Genomic DNA, 17,114 nt, shown 5'->3' on the forward strand with positions numbered 1-17,114 from the left:
TAACTGCAACTGAAAGAAGGAAAAAATACCTCATCAGCAACTGCAAGTGAAAAACTGAGAAACTGGAATCCTGTTTCTGTGACAGCTTGACCACGCACATTCGGTCTGTTTCTATTGTTCCAACTTGAGAAAAAGAACCCAAGGCCTCACCAGCTGTTACTCAAACGGGGTTCTGCAGAGACTACTCCGAACCATTGCCTTAGATCTCTCTTCAACCAAACAAAAACACAAATAGGTCTCCTAAAGTCATTATATTATCATACAGACATCGAGGAGAATTAGTGCAGGTAATGCTGATCAGTGGGGTCTGGGACACAGTGGTACAGGTTGTACTGATTACAGGGGCCTGCTGTAAGGTGATGCATATGACACTGATCATTGGGGTCTGTGCGAGTATGGTGCAGAGTATGCTGGTCACCAGTGTCTGCGTGAGAGGGTTCAGATTGTCCTTGTTCTCTGGGGCCTGGGTGACAGGAGTGGAGGCTGTACTGTTCACTAGGGGCTGGGTGAGGTTGGTGCAGATAGTTCTTATCACTGGGATATGAGTGAGGGTGGTGCTGATTGTGCTAGTTCTCTTGGGTCGGAGTATGGTGCAGACTGCATTGAGATTGAGGTCTGGGCTACATTAGTACAGACTGTGCTGATCACTGGGATTTCAATACGGGTGGTACAGATTGTGCTGGTCAACAAGGATCAGGGTGAGGTTGATACAGATTGTGCTGGTCGTCAGGGTCTTGGGGTCGATGTTGAGATGATGGCGATTACCACTGGGAGTGACCAATGCAGATGGTGCTGCTCACTTAGCTCTGGTGTGCATAGTGTAGACATTTCTGGTAACTTAGCTCCACGTGAAGGCAGTGCAGATGGTGTCAATCACATTGATTCAGAGATTTCAGTGCCGATGACACTGATTGCCAGAATCACAATGTAGTCAAAGAACATACAACATTGATCATAGAACATACAACACAGAACACAGAACATAAAATATAGAGCATAGAGCATGGACAATAAAAAATGAAACAGTACAGTATAGGCACAGAACCTTTGGCCTACTATTCCTGCACTGACTATGATGCCATTATAAAAGTAAGTGCGCCTGTCTGCTCATTATCCACTACTCTCTATTCACTTCCTGGTCACGTGTCTGTACAAAAGCTTCATAGTTGCTTTTACCAATTCCTATGTCACACTCTCCTTAAAAAATCTTTTATCCGGAATCTCCTCTAAATATTCCCCCTCTCAGCTTCAACTTCTATCCCTTTGTATTAAAAATTTCTACCCTGGGAAAAATATCCTGACTATCTGCCCACTCCAAGCCTAGCGTAATTTTTTATTCTATTATCACGCCATCTCAGCCTCTGACGCTCCAGTGAAGATAGTGCAAGTTGGTACAACCTCGCCTGACATTTAATGTACCCTAATCCAGCCAATATCTTGGTGAACCTCTTTTGTGCTCTCTCCAAAGTTTCCTTATCCGTGCTTTATCATCGACACCAGAACTGCAGATAGTATTCCAAATACGGCTTAATTCAAGTCTTATACAGCTGTGGCACGACTTGCTAATTTCTTTAATCTATCCCACCAAAGAAGACACTTGCCAGTTTCTGAGAGCGTGATTTGGTCCCCAAGATCCATCTGAATGTTTTGCTCCGAAGAGGCCTGCCGTTTCTCATGTACTTTACTTTGTAGTTGACCTTCCAAAATGCACGGCTTCACATTTGTCCAGACTAAACTCGATCTGTCATTTCTCAGCTCAACTTTCCAACTGATCTTATAACCTGCCACATTCCATGAGAACCTTCGTCATTACCTACAACTCAACCAATTTTCGTGTTTTAAAAAAAAACCTACTGGAAGGACCACAGACAAATTCACACAAATCAATTACACAAATTCCAAACAACAGAGTTCCCAGCACTGATCCTTGTGGAACTCCAAAGATTGCAGGCATTCAGCAAAAAAAAAACCTCCATAACTTCTTTCTTTCTTCTATAACCAAATTAATATTGTATCCAACTATACTAACTTACTGTGTATCCCATATGACTTAGCTTTCTGCACCAGCCTACAATGGGGGACTTTTCAAAGGTTTTAGCAAGGTCCTTGTAGACAGCAACCACTGCTGTTACCTCAGCATTCATCTTCGTTACTTCCTTAAAACAAGTCCATCACATTGGTGAAACATGACATGCTCTGCAAAGGTCTAAGCAGAATATCTGTATTAAGTCCCTGTGTTCCGAAATGTAAGTGATTCCTATTCCTAAGACCTTTCTCCAAATGTTTCCCTATGACTGATGCAAAGCTCACTGGCCTAGGATTTGTTGAATTATCGCTGTTGCCTTTCTCAAATGAATGAAAACATTGGACATTCTCCAGCATTTTGGAACCTCACTTTTGGTTAAAGAGAATACAAAGATCATCTTATCCAGATCCCATTGTACTCTCAGCTAAACTTCTTCACTGTCTATTTTGGTGTATTCTGCAAACGTATTGAACATACTGTCGATTTTACATTCACATATATGAGGAATAGCATTGGACCCAACACCACTCCTTGCGGCACACTGCTGGTCACAGGCCTCCAGTCCCAAAAATAACAAACCTGTACCACCATCCTCTGTCTCCTACTTTCAATTTTTTTTTAATCCAATGGTTAGCTGCCTCTGTGTCCAATCTGTTCAGACATTGCAAACCAATCTACCTTGCAGAATCTTGTTGAACCCCTTGCTGAAGTTCATATTAACAAAGTCTATCACTCTGCCTTCACCAGTCTTCTCAGTCACTTCTTCAAAACAAAAATTATGTTCCTTGTACGCAGTCATATGGATGATCTCTAATCATCCTTGTCTTTCCAAATGCATGTAAATCCTATCCCTACAAAACTGACAGAAGGCTTACTGGTCCATAGTTCCCTCACATTAGCCAATGTTCAGTCCTCTGGCACCTCACCCCTGGCTGTTGATAATGCAAATATCCGAGAAAGGGACCCAACAATTTCTTACCTAGTTTCCCAACAAACTCTGGGAACCACTTTATTTGTTCCTATGGGTTTATCTATGTACTTGCGTTTCAAGCCATCCAGCTCTCTTCCTCGTTCATATGGGTTCTTTTAAAGACATCACTGTTTATTTCCCCAAGTTCCCTAACTGTCCTTCACCACAGTAAATATCGACACATAATATCCATTGAGCACCTTACCCACCTCCTGTCTTCCCACACTTAGAAGGTCTTGTTGATCTTTAAGGAGCCCTAGTTTCTGCCGAGTTGCTCCTTTGCCCTCAATATATTTGCAAAATATCTTTGAATTCTCCTTAAACCTATTTTCCTTCTTGACTTTCCTCTTAAATATTTCAAACTGCCCTTATACACCTCTAGCACGCCAGTCGATTCCAGCTGAATATCCTTGACATATGCCTTCTTTTTCTTGAACAGTGCCCCAGTATCCCTGCTCACCCAGCAATCCCCACACCTGCAAGCATTGCCCGCATTCTAACAGGGACACCCAATCTCCAAACACTCATTACCTCATTTGAAAGGCCTCCAGCATCCCTTTACCCATGGGTAGCCTCGCCTAGTCAACCTTTGAAAGTTGTTGCTGAATACCATCGAAACTGGCTGTACTCTAGTTGAGGACTTAAAATTTTAGATAAAGGCTATTCTTTTCGGCAACCATTTTACAATCAATAGAATTATAACCACTTGGCCCAAAGTGCTCTCCTAATCATACCACAGTAATTTGTCCTACCTTATTTCTGAAGAGCAGGTGAAGTTTGCTTCTTCTCTAGTATGTAAACCACGCATGATTAAGAAAGCTTTCTTGTACACACTTAAAAGTTCCTCTCCATTCAAGTCGTTACCATAACGGAATTCCTAGTCTATGTTTTAAAGTTAAAATCTGCTACCATTACAATTCTACTGCTCTTAAAAATATCAGAGATCTTTTTATAAATTTGCTTCTCAATTTTCTGCTGACTGTTGGATGGCCTAGTCCAATTCCAATTAGGATGTCTTCCATTTTTAATTTCTCAGTTCTGCGCAAATAACTTCACTGGATGTTTTTCCGGCAATATTCTCCCCAAAGTATAGAGTAATTTTATTCCTACTCAAAAAGCGCCATGCCCGTCCTCTGGTCTTTCCTCCCTTTCGATCTTTTGTATGTAGCTATACCCTGGAACATTGAGCTGTCTGTCCCATTCCTCGACTAGCTACTGTATCCCAGTTCCATATTTCCAACCGTGCAGTTAGTTCCTCTGCCTTGCCTGTCAGGTCTCTTGTTTTGAAATAAATGGAGTTTCCTTCATCCATCTTACCTACGACTCTGCCGTGCACTTGTCTGCCTTGACAATTTAACTTGCGCCCACTTATCTATTGTACTAGCCTGACACGTCTCTTTTGTCACATACTTTTGGAATTCCCACCATCTCTATCTCATCTCTTACCAGTTTAAAGCCTTCTGAGTAGCAAATCTCCCCACCAGGATGTTGCCCCACACCCACCTTCCAATTCAGGGAACCCTTATGTAGGTCACCTTCACGCTGGAAAAGATCACAATGGTCCAAAATGCGAATTCTGTCTCTTGCACCAGCTCACCCGCCACGCACTCATCCTCCCTCCACTCCTGTCGTGATACTCATGAGCGCAAACAAATTATTGCAGTGATTGCAGCGGTGCACGTTCAGAATTTTATGCAGTTTTACGTATTTGCAGGAGCAGCGAGAGCAAAAACAGACACCCAAAAAGCTGATAGATTCAAAACGAAGGAAAATGTATTTGACGGCAACATTTTCGTTGTCTTCTGACCAGGTAACCATCAATGCATGTGACCATTGTCGCAGGAATAGACTGAGCCTGCAAAGATAAATTCTAAAAACAAATCATTGTGCATGGCTCCCTCCTGAGTGGAGGTACCAGTAACAGAGAAATGTGTTCCACACAGCTTCCTCAGCAAAGTCAGTGTTAAAGAAAGTATGAAACAGTCTCCAGTTACAGCGAACTATGATTCACTTACATTCCTGTGCAAGTCCCCTATTGAAAGAAAGAATAAAACATCTTCAAAGCGAATGAAAGGACGAAATCTCACCCCACGAATGAAAGCAAATATTAATATCCAAACAACCTATATCAACAGAAGATAATGAGCAGGAATCAGAAAAGGAAAACTGAAAGAAATGAGTTATCAACTCCCGTCGTCTGCAGTGGACCCATTAAATTGTGTTTCCCTGACATTTTCTCTCTCCTTCCTTCTTCTGTTTTCCACAAGGAATAATTTTCATCACTTTAACAGCTCGCCCATTGTGGACAAAATTGGTTAGAAATCGACACAGGAGCTGTTGTTACTGAGGATGTCAATCAAGACAACACCAGAACAAGTTTTCCGAAATTAAAAGCGCGACCATTCTTACTGACACATTTCATCAACTAAACGCGAAATCTAATGTTAGTGAGATTCTTCATCATATCAATGACAGGGATTAGTCAATGAGACGGTTAATCGAAATCAACCCCAGGGCTAACTTTACTCAAATTGTTCACCACCTCAGCACCAAGGCATTTGTTCGTCACATTGTGACACACAGTATTCAGTACATCAACGACAAACACATATTTAATGGGACTGTCGATTATTTCAATGAATGAAACTGAATTTGTTGTAGAACTATGGTGTTTGTTTGGGTCGACCCGTTAATGAGAATATTGAACACGATAGAAATACGGTATATCCATTCAGTTTATGCAATGGAGTGTTATGAAAAGCTCTGTTCTAATTGCCATAGTGACTGTCTCTATGGATAATCCTCTGGTACAAATAAGACATCCTCGGTGTAAATCGTTCTTTATATGGTCAGTGTCCTCTGTGGAACAAAACCAATGACATACCATGTAATTTACCAGATAGATCAGACTTATAACTCAATTCCTGCTTCTGTCAGTCATCCTGGTAAGGCAACGAAACAGGATGATACACATTGAATGTGTATGTGGGAGTGATAGGCTATACATTCCCTTTTTGGCAGTTTCAATGTGGGAGTGGTAGGCTATACATTCACTTTTTGACAGTATCAGCCTTTTCTTAATCAGAGCTTTAATTGGGAAAACAACTTCCCCAAATTTTAAACCGAATGTTGGAGCAACATTGATACAGTTCAAGCCTCATAGTCGGAGGTAAAACAAGTATCAGACCAGGAATCGTTTAGAAATGTTCAATCTGCTGGTGCTCATTAGTGGAACACCTTTGTAATGTGAGAATCTTAAAATGCAACAAAGCTGTTTAACTTTATTTTGTGTTTGTATTTGGCTTCTCTACACTATTTGTCTTGCTTGTGTGTTCTTAATTCAAGCTTTTGCTTTGCTTGTAATATGTTGAAGGGGAATTCCATGATGTGTGCTCTGCAGAAATGAGTTAACTGCAGGGTAAAGGAAGGAGAGCAAAATTCACATAAGGGAATTCAGTTTAAGGCTCAGTGGCAGGAAGCTCAGACCCTTGTGTTTCACGACTTGTAAAATGTTGATAATATTAAGATGTTCTGATAGACTGGATGGTCACATCTGTACATATTTCAAATGTCAGCAGCTCGAATGTTTGATGTGGTACTTGAGCCTCGATTGGAGACATTGCAGGACTTCCGAAAATTATGCAGAAAAAGACATTGTGTTGGAATTTTCATCAAGATATTGATTACTGCAGTCAGGTAGGACATCTTTGGGGTTTCCTGAAATGAGACCTTTGGGCAGAATTAAAAACAATGAAGTGACCAATCACATTACTGGTGGTATCATGTAGACATCAAAATGAAATGGAAATGATTGAAAGACAAATATGTCAGCAAATCTCAGAGAAGGATTTTGTAAAACTTGACAGGGGTTCAGAAAAGATCTACAAGGATGTTGCCACGGTTAGAGGATTTGAGCTACAGAGAAAGGCTGAATAGGCTTGGGGATATTTTCCCTGGAGCGTCAGAGGCTGAAGTTGACCTTATAGATGTGTATAAAATCATGAGGGGCACAGATTGGGTAAATAGACATGTCTTTTCCCTGGGTTGGGGGAGTCCATGGTTGGCCTAGAGGTATGGGTTTAGGGTGAGACAGGAAAAGTTTAAAAGTGACCTGAAGGGCAACTTTTTCATGCAGAAGGTTATGTGTGCATGAAATGAACTGCCATTGGAAGTGGTGAAGGCTGGTACAATTATAACATTTAAATGGCATCTGGATGGATACATGAATAGGCAGGGTTTAGAGGGATATGGGTCAAGTTCTTACATACTGGGCTAGATTAATGAAGGTGTTTTGGTGTTGTACATCTCTATGTCTCCATGACTCGAAGTGCAAAAGAAAGGTGGACATTCCAATTTCTCCAAAATTAACTGTAATGGATAAACTGTGAAATGTTTAGATGGAGCAGAATTCCTGAAATGTGCCCAGAAGAGCTTTTTAAACCAACACATACACACTGGTACAATAGAGGTGCAATGCTCTCCTAATTTTAAGTCAAATTGTCACTAGGGAGAGTTTCGGTAACAGCAAACACAACTTCAATTGGATTTAAGTTAACTATGGATAAGACAAGGGTCGACATGAAATGAAGATTCTGAATCAATGTAAAGCGATTTCAAAATGACAAGACAAAATGTCACTCATGTGGACAGGGACCAAACACCAAAAAAAGGAAAATGCATTTGCAAACACGGGAGACATTTAAAAGGGTAAGAATGAGAGTGTAGAGCCATCATGTTCCAACAAGTGCAGAGAACCCTGGGTGTCAATGGATTGTATGAGGATTAATAAAGGAATGTATGCCAGGTACAGAAGGTCAAAAGGATGCATGCCCCAAAGGATTGTACAAAGTTCAGGGTCTCTATTAAGATTTAATTTGGAGAGTAAAGAGGAGATGGAGTCATAGAGATGTACATGAAAAAAAAAATCACTGCTGGGTAATATTAAAGAGAATACAAAAGCGTTTTATATGTATAAGACGGGCAAGGGAACAAGCAGGTCTCTCAGATTACTTAAAATCTCTACAGTGTGGAAACGGGTCATTCAGCCCAGCAAGACTACACTGACCCTCCAAAGAGTAACCTACCCAGACCTTTTCCCTTATTTCCCCTGACACTACAGACAATTTAACATGGCCAATTCACCTAACCTACACACCTTTGGATTGTGGCAGGAAGCCCATACAGACAAGGGGAGAACATTCATCCTCCACACAAAGAGTCATCTGAAGCTGGATTCGAACACAGGTCAGATATTGCGGGTTCTATATGCTTCACAAAAAATATGTTAATGCAAATTTGAACGAGTTCCTCAACTCTTCCGATGAGCTTAATTGTGCTGATGCACTAATGCCACCTTAAAATAATGAAACCATCAGCTTGAATTTGTTGGAATTCTGAATTGGTAAATTATGATTTGTCTGTATCACTACTCTTGCTGCCCACGAAACTGTTTGGTATCTCTCAAAGCGTTTGTTTTGTTTCTTGTAACTCGATCTACGTTTGTTGTAGTTTTTGCTTTGTTGTGAGCTTTCATTCATTCTCATTTGAGCCAAACAATCATCATAACCCAGGACACAGTAATCATCTGTAAATTGGAGGTGATGTGGAAAGAGTTATCACCTAATTTTGGGTGATGTCAGTGGGCATGCTGATAGAATTAATCAAAAGAACAATGATGCTGTGTAGGAAGAATTTCTGCAATGAGTTTGAGGTCACTGGAGCAAACATGTTGAAGGATAAAGTAAGGCACAGTCTATTTTAGTCTGGTATTACAAAATGATAAACACGCAATTAAGAAACTTCTTATGAAGTTTAAGTGAATTTTCCATTAAATTTGAAAAAAAATTAATCAATCTAACACTAGAGTCTTAAGTCTAACAAAGAAGATGATAAAGTTATGAGGAAGAACTTTGCTGTGGTAGATGGAAACAATATTCATTGGTTGATGGAAACCCAGCTCTTATTAAAATAGTTGATTTCATTTCAAAGTACATGAAATCTCAATAGTCAAGAAAGCCCCCAAAATAAGCAAATTGTAGCAACTGGGGGAGGTAAAGAGAGCATCTGATCATCGGAGGAAGTTTAGAAAGTGACAAAAGAGAAAAGAAATCTGAGGATTGGTAGAACTTCAGAATACAATAAACAAACTCAAGGAAAAACAATGCAGAATCTGAATATATAATAGAATGGAAGTAAAACAGGTTGCAAAATCTTCTCTATGGATGAAATACAATTGCTAAAGACAAATATTAGTCCATTGACACCTGAGATAGATGAATTCATATCAAGAAAATGAGAAGTGGCAGAGAATCTGAACAAGTACTCATGAAGAAAAACCAGAAGACTCCCTGAGTTAACTAAGATTTTGGGATCCAGTGACAATGTTGATTCGAAAGAAACAAAAACACAAATTGCTGGAAAAGCTCAGCAGTCTGGCAGCATCCGTGAAGGGAAATCAGAATTAAGCTTTGTGTTCAAGTGACCCTTTCTCAGAGCTGATACAAAGTAAGAAAATGTCAGTTTCCATGCAGAAGATTGGGTGTGGGGAAGGGTTAAGGGGGAAACGATAAGAGGGATTACAGAAAGAACAGTTGGACAAAGGAGTAGATAATGATTTGGCTAGGAGCGTGAATAACTATTAATGGGGACTGTTAGTGTCTAACAATAGATCGTGTGCAAAATTGGACCATATGATAACAAGGCCTGGCATGAAGGGTTGAGGTAAGGACATGGGAGAGTTCACATCATAATGTTGTTGAATATTGAGTCCAGAAGGCTGGAGGATCCCAACTGAAATGAAGTCCTGTTCTTCCAGCTCGCGCTGACCTTCACGACAGCACTGCAACAAGCTTGAGACAGAGATGTGTGCTGAATCGCGATAGTCTTACATCAAAGCAGAAATTGCTATAAAAGCTCAGTATATCTCGCAGCATCTGTGGAGAAAAATCAGAGTTAACGTTTTGGGTCCAGGGACCCTTCTCAGAAGAAAATTGCCATAGTCTTAGCCAGCTATTGGGCTGCTAAGTTAACCAGTGACTTTCTCTTCAACTTTTGAATGCAAATATCCTAAAAATATCGCACAATACAAGGTCATAATCCACCAGGATTACTTGGTTTAATTTATAGCAAATTATATGTCTTATGAGTCTGATGCACAGCTTCCTGACGAAGGAGTAAAGTTTTGAAAGCTAGTGCTTCCAATAAACCTGTTGGACTATAACTTCGTGTTGTGTGATTTTTTTTAACCTTTGTCCACCTCAGTCCAACACCACATCATGGTCAAATATCTACATTTTTAAAAATTTCAGATTCTTCAATCCAAAATTTTCATTAAAGTTCATCATTGTCTATTATCTGTAATCTTTGAATAATATTGACTCTGATAATGTTCTTTCATTTGATTTCACATTCTCAAGCCCTCCAGCTGTACATTAAATTAACGTCATGCATGGACTCAAAAACAAACTCCAGCTATCCGTTCATCTGCATCCATCTTGAGGATACATCTGACGAAATGCTCTTGCTCCTAGGTTCTTAGTTGTTGACATTTTTTTTCTTCAACTATATTCACTTCAGGAGATGTCAATGTGTTTAACTCGATCCTGATTGTTTTTAGGTCAGTTTCTCTGTCGTGCTCAGAATGCCTTCCTGATTTTAAAGATGTTATCTCACTTTACTGGCAACAATAACCATTTCCCGCCATGCTCTTTGTGACGTAGGTACACATGCTTGAAGCAAAAACACAAATTGCTGGAAAAACTCAGCAGGTTTAGCAGCATCTCTGGAGACAATTCAGAGTTAACTTGAGTTATGAGAAAGGAACACTCCACACAAAAGATTAGTTCTGATTTCTCTCCACAGATGCCGTCAGATCTCCTATGCTTTTCGGGCAATTTCTGTTTTTGCCTCAAATTTACAGCATCCACAGCTTTATCGGTTCCTATTTTGCACATTACTAACAATGCAATGTTTTCCAACTTTTGAACTGAAACTGTGCTTAACAAGTTTCCTGAATACACTTGCACATTATACATTATTCTAGTAGCACAACATTTTTTTTTACTCTCGTGTGGTTTTATCGAGTTATCTGGAAGTTCTTTACTTAGTCTCCACGTATGTTCCCAGTGCTTGGGAACATTGTCAAACTATGTTCTCTTTTAAAAAATGATAACAAACATCATCAAGAGAAAGCTATCATTTTACTATTAACATCAAAACTTCGCTTTCACAAAAATGCGTATTAAAACCAAATTGACATTCTGTTAAGTGAGGAGAAAGTGAAAACTGCAGATGCTGCATTTTCCAATTTAAACTTACTGCTGCATTTTTCCTCTGCCTATCTTTTATCCTCATCCACTTCTTCGCATTTCTCACATCCCGTGTTACCATCCTTTCCCATTTATGAGCACTGGAGAACTTTTACAGTACTGCAAAATACTATACTAACATCTTTAAACTAGAATTCAAGCAAGAAAACACTTACCTTATTTAACTTAGATTAGATTTTTCTCAAACATTCCTTGATAAATTGGCAAAATTGATAAAATGGAACTCAATTATGGTTCTAAGATGGTGGGGATGAGGTGAGGGCAGAAAAACAGAATATGAGTCAGATATACCAAGGTCCTTGCGAATGCCAATGACAGCTTTGGGGGCATGGGTGTGGGGGTGAAATGGAGAAATGATGCAGTGTTTTGTTGCAGAAAGGAAGAAATGTTTGAGGTGTCATTGATGAAGTTGGAACCATGGAACCACAAGCCATGGAGATAGAGAAACATAAAGAATGGAATGGAGTCCTGAAGGAAACTTGGTGTGGACAAGTGTAATCAAAATAGCTGTGGGATTCCGTGGGATCTTAATGATTATTATCAACCAGTCTCTTTCCAGAAATTGATACAGAGATGGCAAAGAAAGGAAGAGATGGATCAGAGATGGACCAGGTGAAGTTCAGAGAATGGTAAAATATGGAAGCGGTAGTGATGTTAGTTCCTAGTTCCAGGTAGAAACAGGAAATAGCACTGATACAGTCAACAATGTTGTTTTCATCCAGCCACAGGATGATTGCATTTACAGAGTATTGCCCATTTAGTAGAGCAGTTAAGAGTGAAACACATTGTTGTAGGTTTGGAGTCTCATGTTGGCCACATCAGGTAAAGGTAGTAGTTTCCTTCCCTGAAGGACATTAGTGAATCAGATGGGTTTTTTCTGACAATTGACAACGGACTCTTAAATTCAGTATTTTTAAAAAATATTTAAAAGTCAATATTTTAAAAAAATATACTCAAATTCTACCAGCAGCTAGGATTCAGACCTAGGTGTCCAGAACATTACCTGGATCTCTGAATTAACAGTCCTATGATAAAACTCTCAGCCATCATCTCACTAACGAATTCCCCTGAATAAAGGTTTTTGGAGAAAACCAAATCAGAAATAGAAAAAAAAGAATGGTGCACACACGGAAAACCAGAGCTGCACATTTCATTTGGTTCAATGACAGAGCAACCTGGGTCAGATGGAGGAGGGCGAGGTGAATGCAGATTGTTCAAACATCCATTCAAGGAAGATGCAGAGAATGCCCAGACTGTCCTAATGATGAATGCCTGTGGAAAGGGAATTGTTGAAGTGCTACAGAAGAATCAAGAAAGTACATGGGAGTGACTGGACAAGTTATGTAAAAAATAAAATTAAAAGATGAAGAAACAAGTTAAAGAAATAAGAAGCAGTCTGAAATGATAGAATTGCCATGGAAATTGTGTTTGAGAATTGTGAGAAAAGTTAGATAAGGCTGTATGGGATTTGTGGCTTATGGAAGGAAGGTATTCAGAGCAGATGAGGTCAGTAACAGTCCTGGAAACGACAGCCTGATGTTCAAATGTGGTGTCATAGTGCAAGAGAAGATAATAAGTGCCTTAGAGTTGGCACTTGAACTCAGCAACTTAAAGTCAGTAAGTCAGACAACAACTGTACCAGCCATTGTCAAAACTTGCAAACCTCAGACAACAGACTTTGTCCTTTCATCAGCTGCTGCAACAAGCAATCCATTGTCAGCTACCAGTACTGCCCATTACTAATGGTCAATTGTGTGGTCTTCCTGCCTCGCTATTTCTTAATAACCTCAGCCTAATGTTCCCGTTGGAAAATTAATAAGAGTATCCATGAGTAAATGAACTCAGTGGTTAGTTCTATATCAGTGTCCTGATTATTGTATTACCATTTACTGCCAGGGACTGAGGCTCAGATATTGCAAACAGTTGCTGTGGTTATAAGAATAGCCTGTCTGATGTTTGGTTTCAGAAACATTCCCTTCTACTTTCTATTTGACCCAGTTATTACAAATGACAATATCGCTTGGTTCTGCAATATGGAAGTAAAATATTTCACTGCTGTCGCATGGGTAGTATTTGGCTGGATTGAGCACTGTTGAGCCCCACTGCTCTTAACATGGCCATCTTGCTATCAAATGCTCTGACTGTGGATGTATTTTAAAAGCCAGTAGAATCTGGTGGAGGTTGAGAGGAAGCAAGAATTACATAGGTCAATATGTTGCAGAGGCAGAGAAGCAAAGGAAATGCATCATCTTATCCTTCACTGTGTCCAGAAACTTCCTACTGTTATGGATGATGAATGTGAAATATTCCTTTTTCATGTGAATTTCAAATCATTAAATACCAGTGACCTGATGTATATGACAGATGCTAATAGTTTTACTCTCCTGTTTTTGAGCATCTGTACAAACATGTGTATTTATGCAGTGACCCAGATAAACTTCAAACAGCTAAAGAATGGGATCAAACAGCCAGTCAGAATAATGTTTAAGTTACTGAATCACAGAGAAAAAGGATGTATTCCCAACCTTGAAATGAAAAACAAAACAGAAAATGTTAGCGAAAGTCAGCAGGTCTGGCAGCATCTGTGGGGGAAAAAAACAAGTGAATGTTTCCAGTTTGGTAATTCTTCAGTTTCTCCAGTAATTTCAGTTTCAGATTTCCAGCGTTGGCATTTTTTGTGAACAATGAATCTGCTTTGGTTCCCATATTCCATATTGTGTGCATCTTGCTCACCTTCCATCCCAGCTCTATTCTGCTTCAACTATAATACTGACAGTATCTGAGGAAGACTGTAATTTCCTGTGTTGCTCTCAGTGCCAGTGAACAAAAGGTAACATCTCTCAAGTTAACTTGTTTGAGTTGAATTAAATCAAAAGTCTGGGCTATTTTGTAAACCAGGCAGGTTGACTCAGGCTGAATCAAATATTACCTGCCTTGGTCGTAATTTAAACAAAGCCTGAGTGTTAATTGTCAATCAATATTAACGGGTGGATTTCCATGGCAACAACTCTATCCAATCAAAGTTCAATTGAAACTGAATCAGCAATGACATCTCAAGTAGCAACTCATTTTTAAAATTTCTATTCTTGAATACTTTTCATATGAGTTCAAGTCAAAAGACATCTTTTTTCCCCTCAAACAACATCATATTTTCGTATCTTCTGTTGTTAGTAATACTCGGAAGTTGACCAAATATATGTTTTAAAAATCAGAATTCGAGTGATTCGTGATCTGAAGTTGTTGAATTCAATGTTGAGTCCAGAGGTTGTAATGTGCTGAAGCATAAATTGTGAGACTGTTCCACAAACTGTTTTGGGCTTGCCTGGGACACAGCTACAGACCTAGGGTTGAAACATGAAGAATGAGTGCAAGATGGTGAATTCCAATGTGAAGTGACTGGAAGATTGGGATCATATTTGCAGTTTGAGTGAAGGTGTTCTGGAAAGTGACTACCCAGTCAGTGTCGGGTAGACAATTTGAGCAGTAAATACATTGCACAACATTGAAAGAAAGACAAATAAATCACTGTTGCACATAAAACCTGAGTTGGGGTCTTGGACAAGGAGAGATAATGCAAAAGGCAATTGTTACACATCCTACAATTCCATGAGAAGGTGACATTGAAGGAGCAATGATGCTTTCTGAGTGATAGAGGAGTGGGTCAGGATTTCAGTCAGGGGAATGGTCCCTTCAGGATTCTCACCGGACAATATGTATCTGCTGGTGATATCACACTGGGGGTGAGAGAAATAGAAAAAGATGACCTGGTCTTGAGTCTTTATGGAGACAGTGTCAGGCGAGAGGATAAGTGAAACAATCCTGGCAGAAGTTAAATGGGAATGCGCCATGTCCCATGTGTGTTCATTGTTCAGAATGAGAGACAACTGTGGGAAGGATTTATAACAGAACTAATTTTGTGTGTGTATTGATGAATCAGGAGTTACACTGGTTTGGTGAAAGCCCTGTCATTTCAATGGCTTGTCATCAGTGTGGATTTGCTGGTGTTTTCAGAGTTTGGGAAAGTGAGGGAGAGGCTTTGCACAAATGCATTAACTGAACAGTTGCCCCACAATGTGAATTTTCTGGGTCCCAGAGATTTGAAGATGCCACAAAAGCACTCTTGTAAACCTTGCACTGAGAGGATTACTTCTTTGTGTGGTTCCTCTGATGTAATCAGGTATTTTGATGATCTACCAAATACCATATGTTGGTGTTTGTGAACACTCCCTGATCACGAGAATCAGTTGTCACACACCTTACATTGGAATAGAACCTCTCATGTCCATGCGTTGGTATGTGTGAATGGTCTATGAGCTTGTGAACGAACGGGGAAATATCTCACCCAAAAAGGCTTTCTCACTGTTTGAAAGTACTGGTGTGTGGCATGATCGATATGTTTGTGAATGATTTGTTATACATTCCATACAGAAACAGTTTCTTCACATTGTGGATCCACTGTGTATGAAGGGCATCAATGATCTGTCATACATCTCACGGGAGCAGTTTGTCATTTCAGTGAAGTTGATAGTGGTGCACCTGGCCTGATGATTGTCCAAAGTACCTTACATGTGAAATGCTTCAGTGTGAATATGTTGGTATTATTGGATAGTCAACGAATCAGCGAAAAATCTGATGCATTGCACCTGAATGGTTTCTCTGCTGTATGATTAGGCTGGAAATGCAAAAATGACTTCAATGAATTTGAACAGCAGTAGCACCTCGTGGTTGAGGAGATCACATGAGCTTGTGGAGGCCTCCTCACAAAGAAGGAAAGGCTGGTAGGTGCAGGGAATGTGGATGACAAAAGAAATTGAGGGTTTGGTTAAGAAAAAGGAAGCATTTGTAAGGTATAGACAGGATAGATCGAGTGAATCCTTAGAAGAGTATAAAGGCAGTAGGAGTATGCTTAAGAGGGAAATCAGGAGGGCATAAAGGTGACGTGAAATTGCTTTGACAAATAGAGTTAAGGACAATCCAAAGGGTTTTTACAAATACATTAAGGACAAAATGATAACTAGGGAGAGAATAGGTTCCCTAAAAGATCAGCAAGGCAGCCTTTGTGTGGAGCCGCAGAAAATGAGGGAGATACTAAATGAGTATTTTGCATCAGTATTTAATGTGCGAAAAGGATATGGAAAATATAGAAAGGAGAGAAATATACGGTGACACCTTGCAGAATGTCCATATTACAGAGGAAGAAGTGCTGGATGCCTTGAAACGCATAAAGTTGGATAAATCCCCAAGACCTGATCAGGTGTACACGAGAACTCTGTGGAAAGCTAGAGAAGTGGTTGCTGGGCCTCTTGCTGAGATATTTGTATCATCGATAGTCACAGGTGAGGTGCTGGAAGACTGGAGGTTGGCTAACGTGGTACCACTGTTTAAGAAGGGTGGTAAGGACAAGCCAGGGAATACAGACCAGTGAGCCTGACCTCGGTGGTGGGCAAGTTGTCAGAGGGAATCCTGAGGGACAGGATGTACATGTATTTAGAAGGGCAAGAACTGATTAGGTATAGTCAACATTGCTTTGTGCATAGGAAATCATGTCTCACAAACTTGATTGAGTTTTTTCAAGAAGTAACAAAGAGGACTGATGAGGGCAGAGTGGTAGATGTGATCTCTATGAACTTCAGTAAGGCGATCGACTAGATTCGCCATGGGAGATTGATTAGCAAGGTTAGATCTCATGGAATAAAGGGAGAACTAGCCATTTGGATACAGAACTGGCTCAAAGGTAGAAGACAGAGGATGGTGGTGGAGGTTTGTTTTTCAGACTGGAGGCCTGTGACCA

Source organism: Chiloscyllium punctatum, chromosome 30 (genome assembly GCF_047496795.1).
Source record: "Chiloscyllium punctatum isolate Juve2018m chromosome 30, sChiPun1.3, whole genome shotgun sequence".
Classification (NCBI taxonomy): Eukaryota; Metazoa; Chordata; class Chondrichthyes; order Orectolobiformes; family Hemiscylliidae; genus Chiloscyllium; species Chiloscyllium punctatum.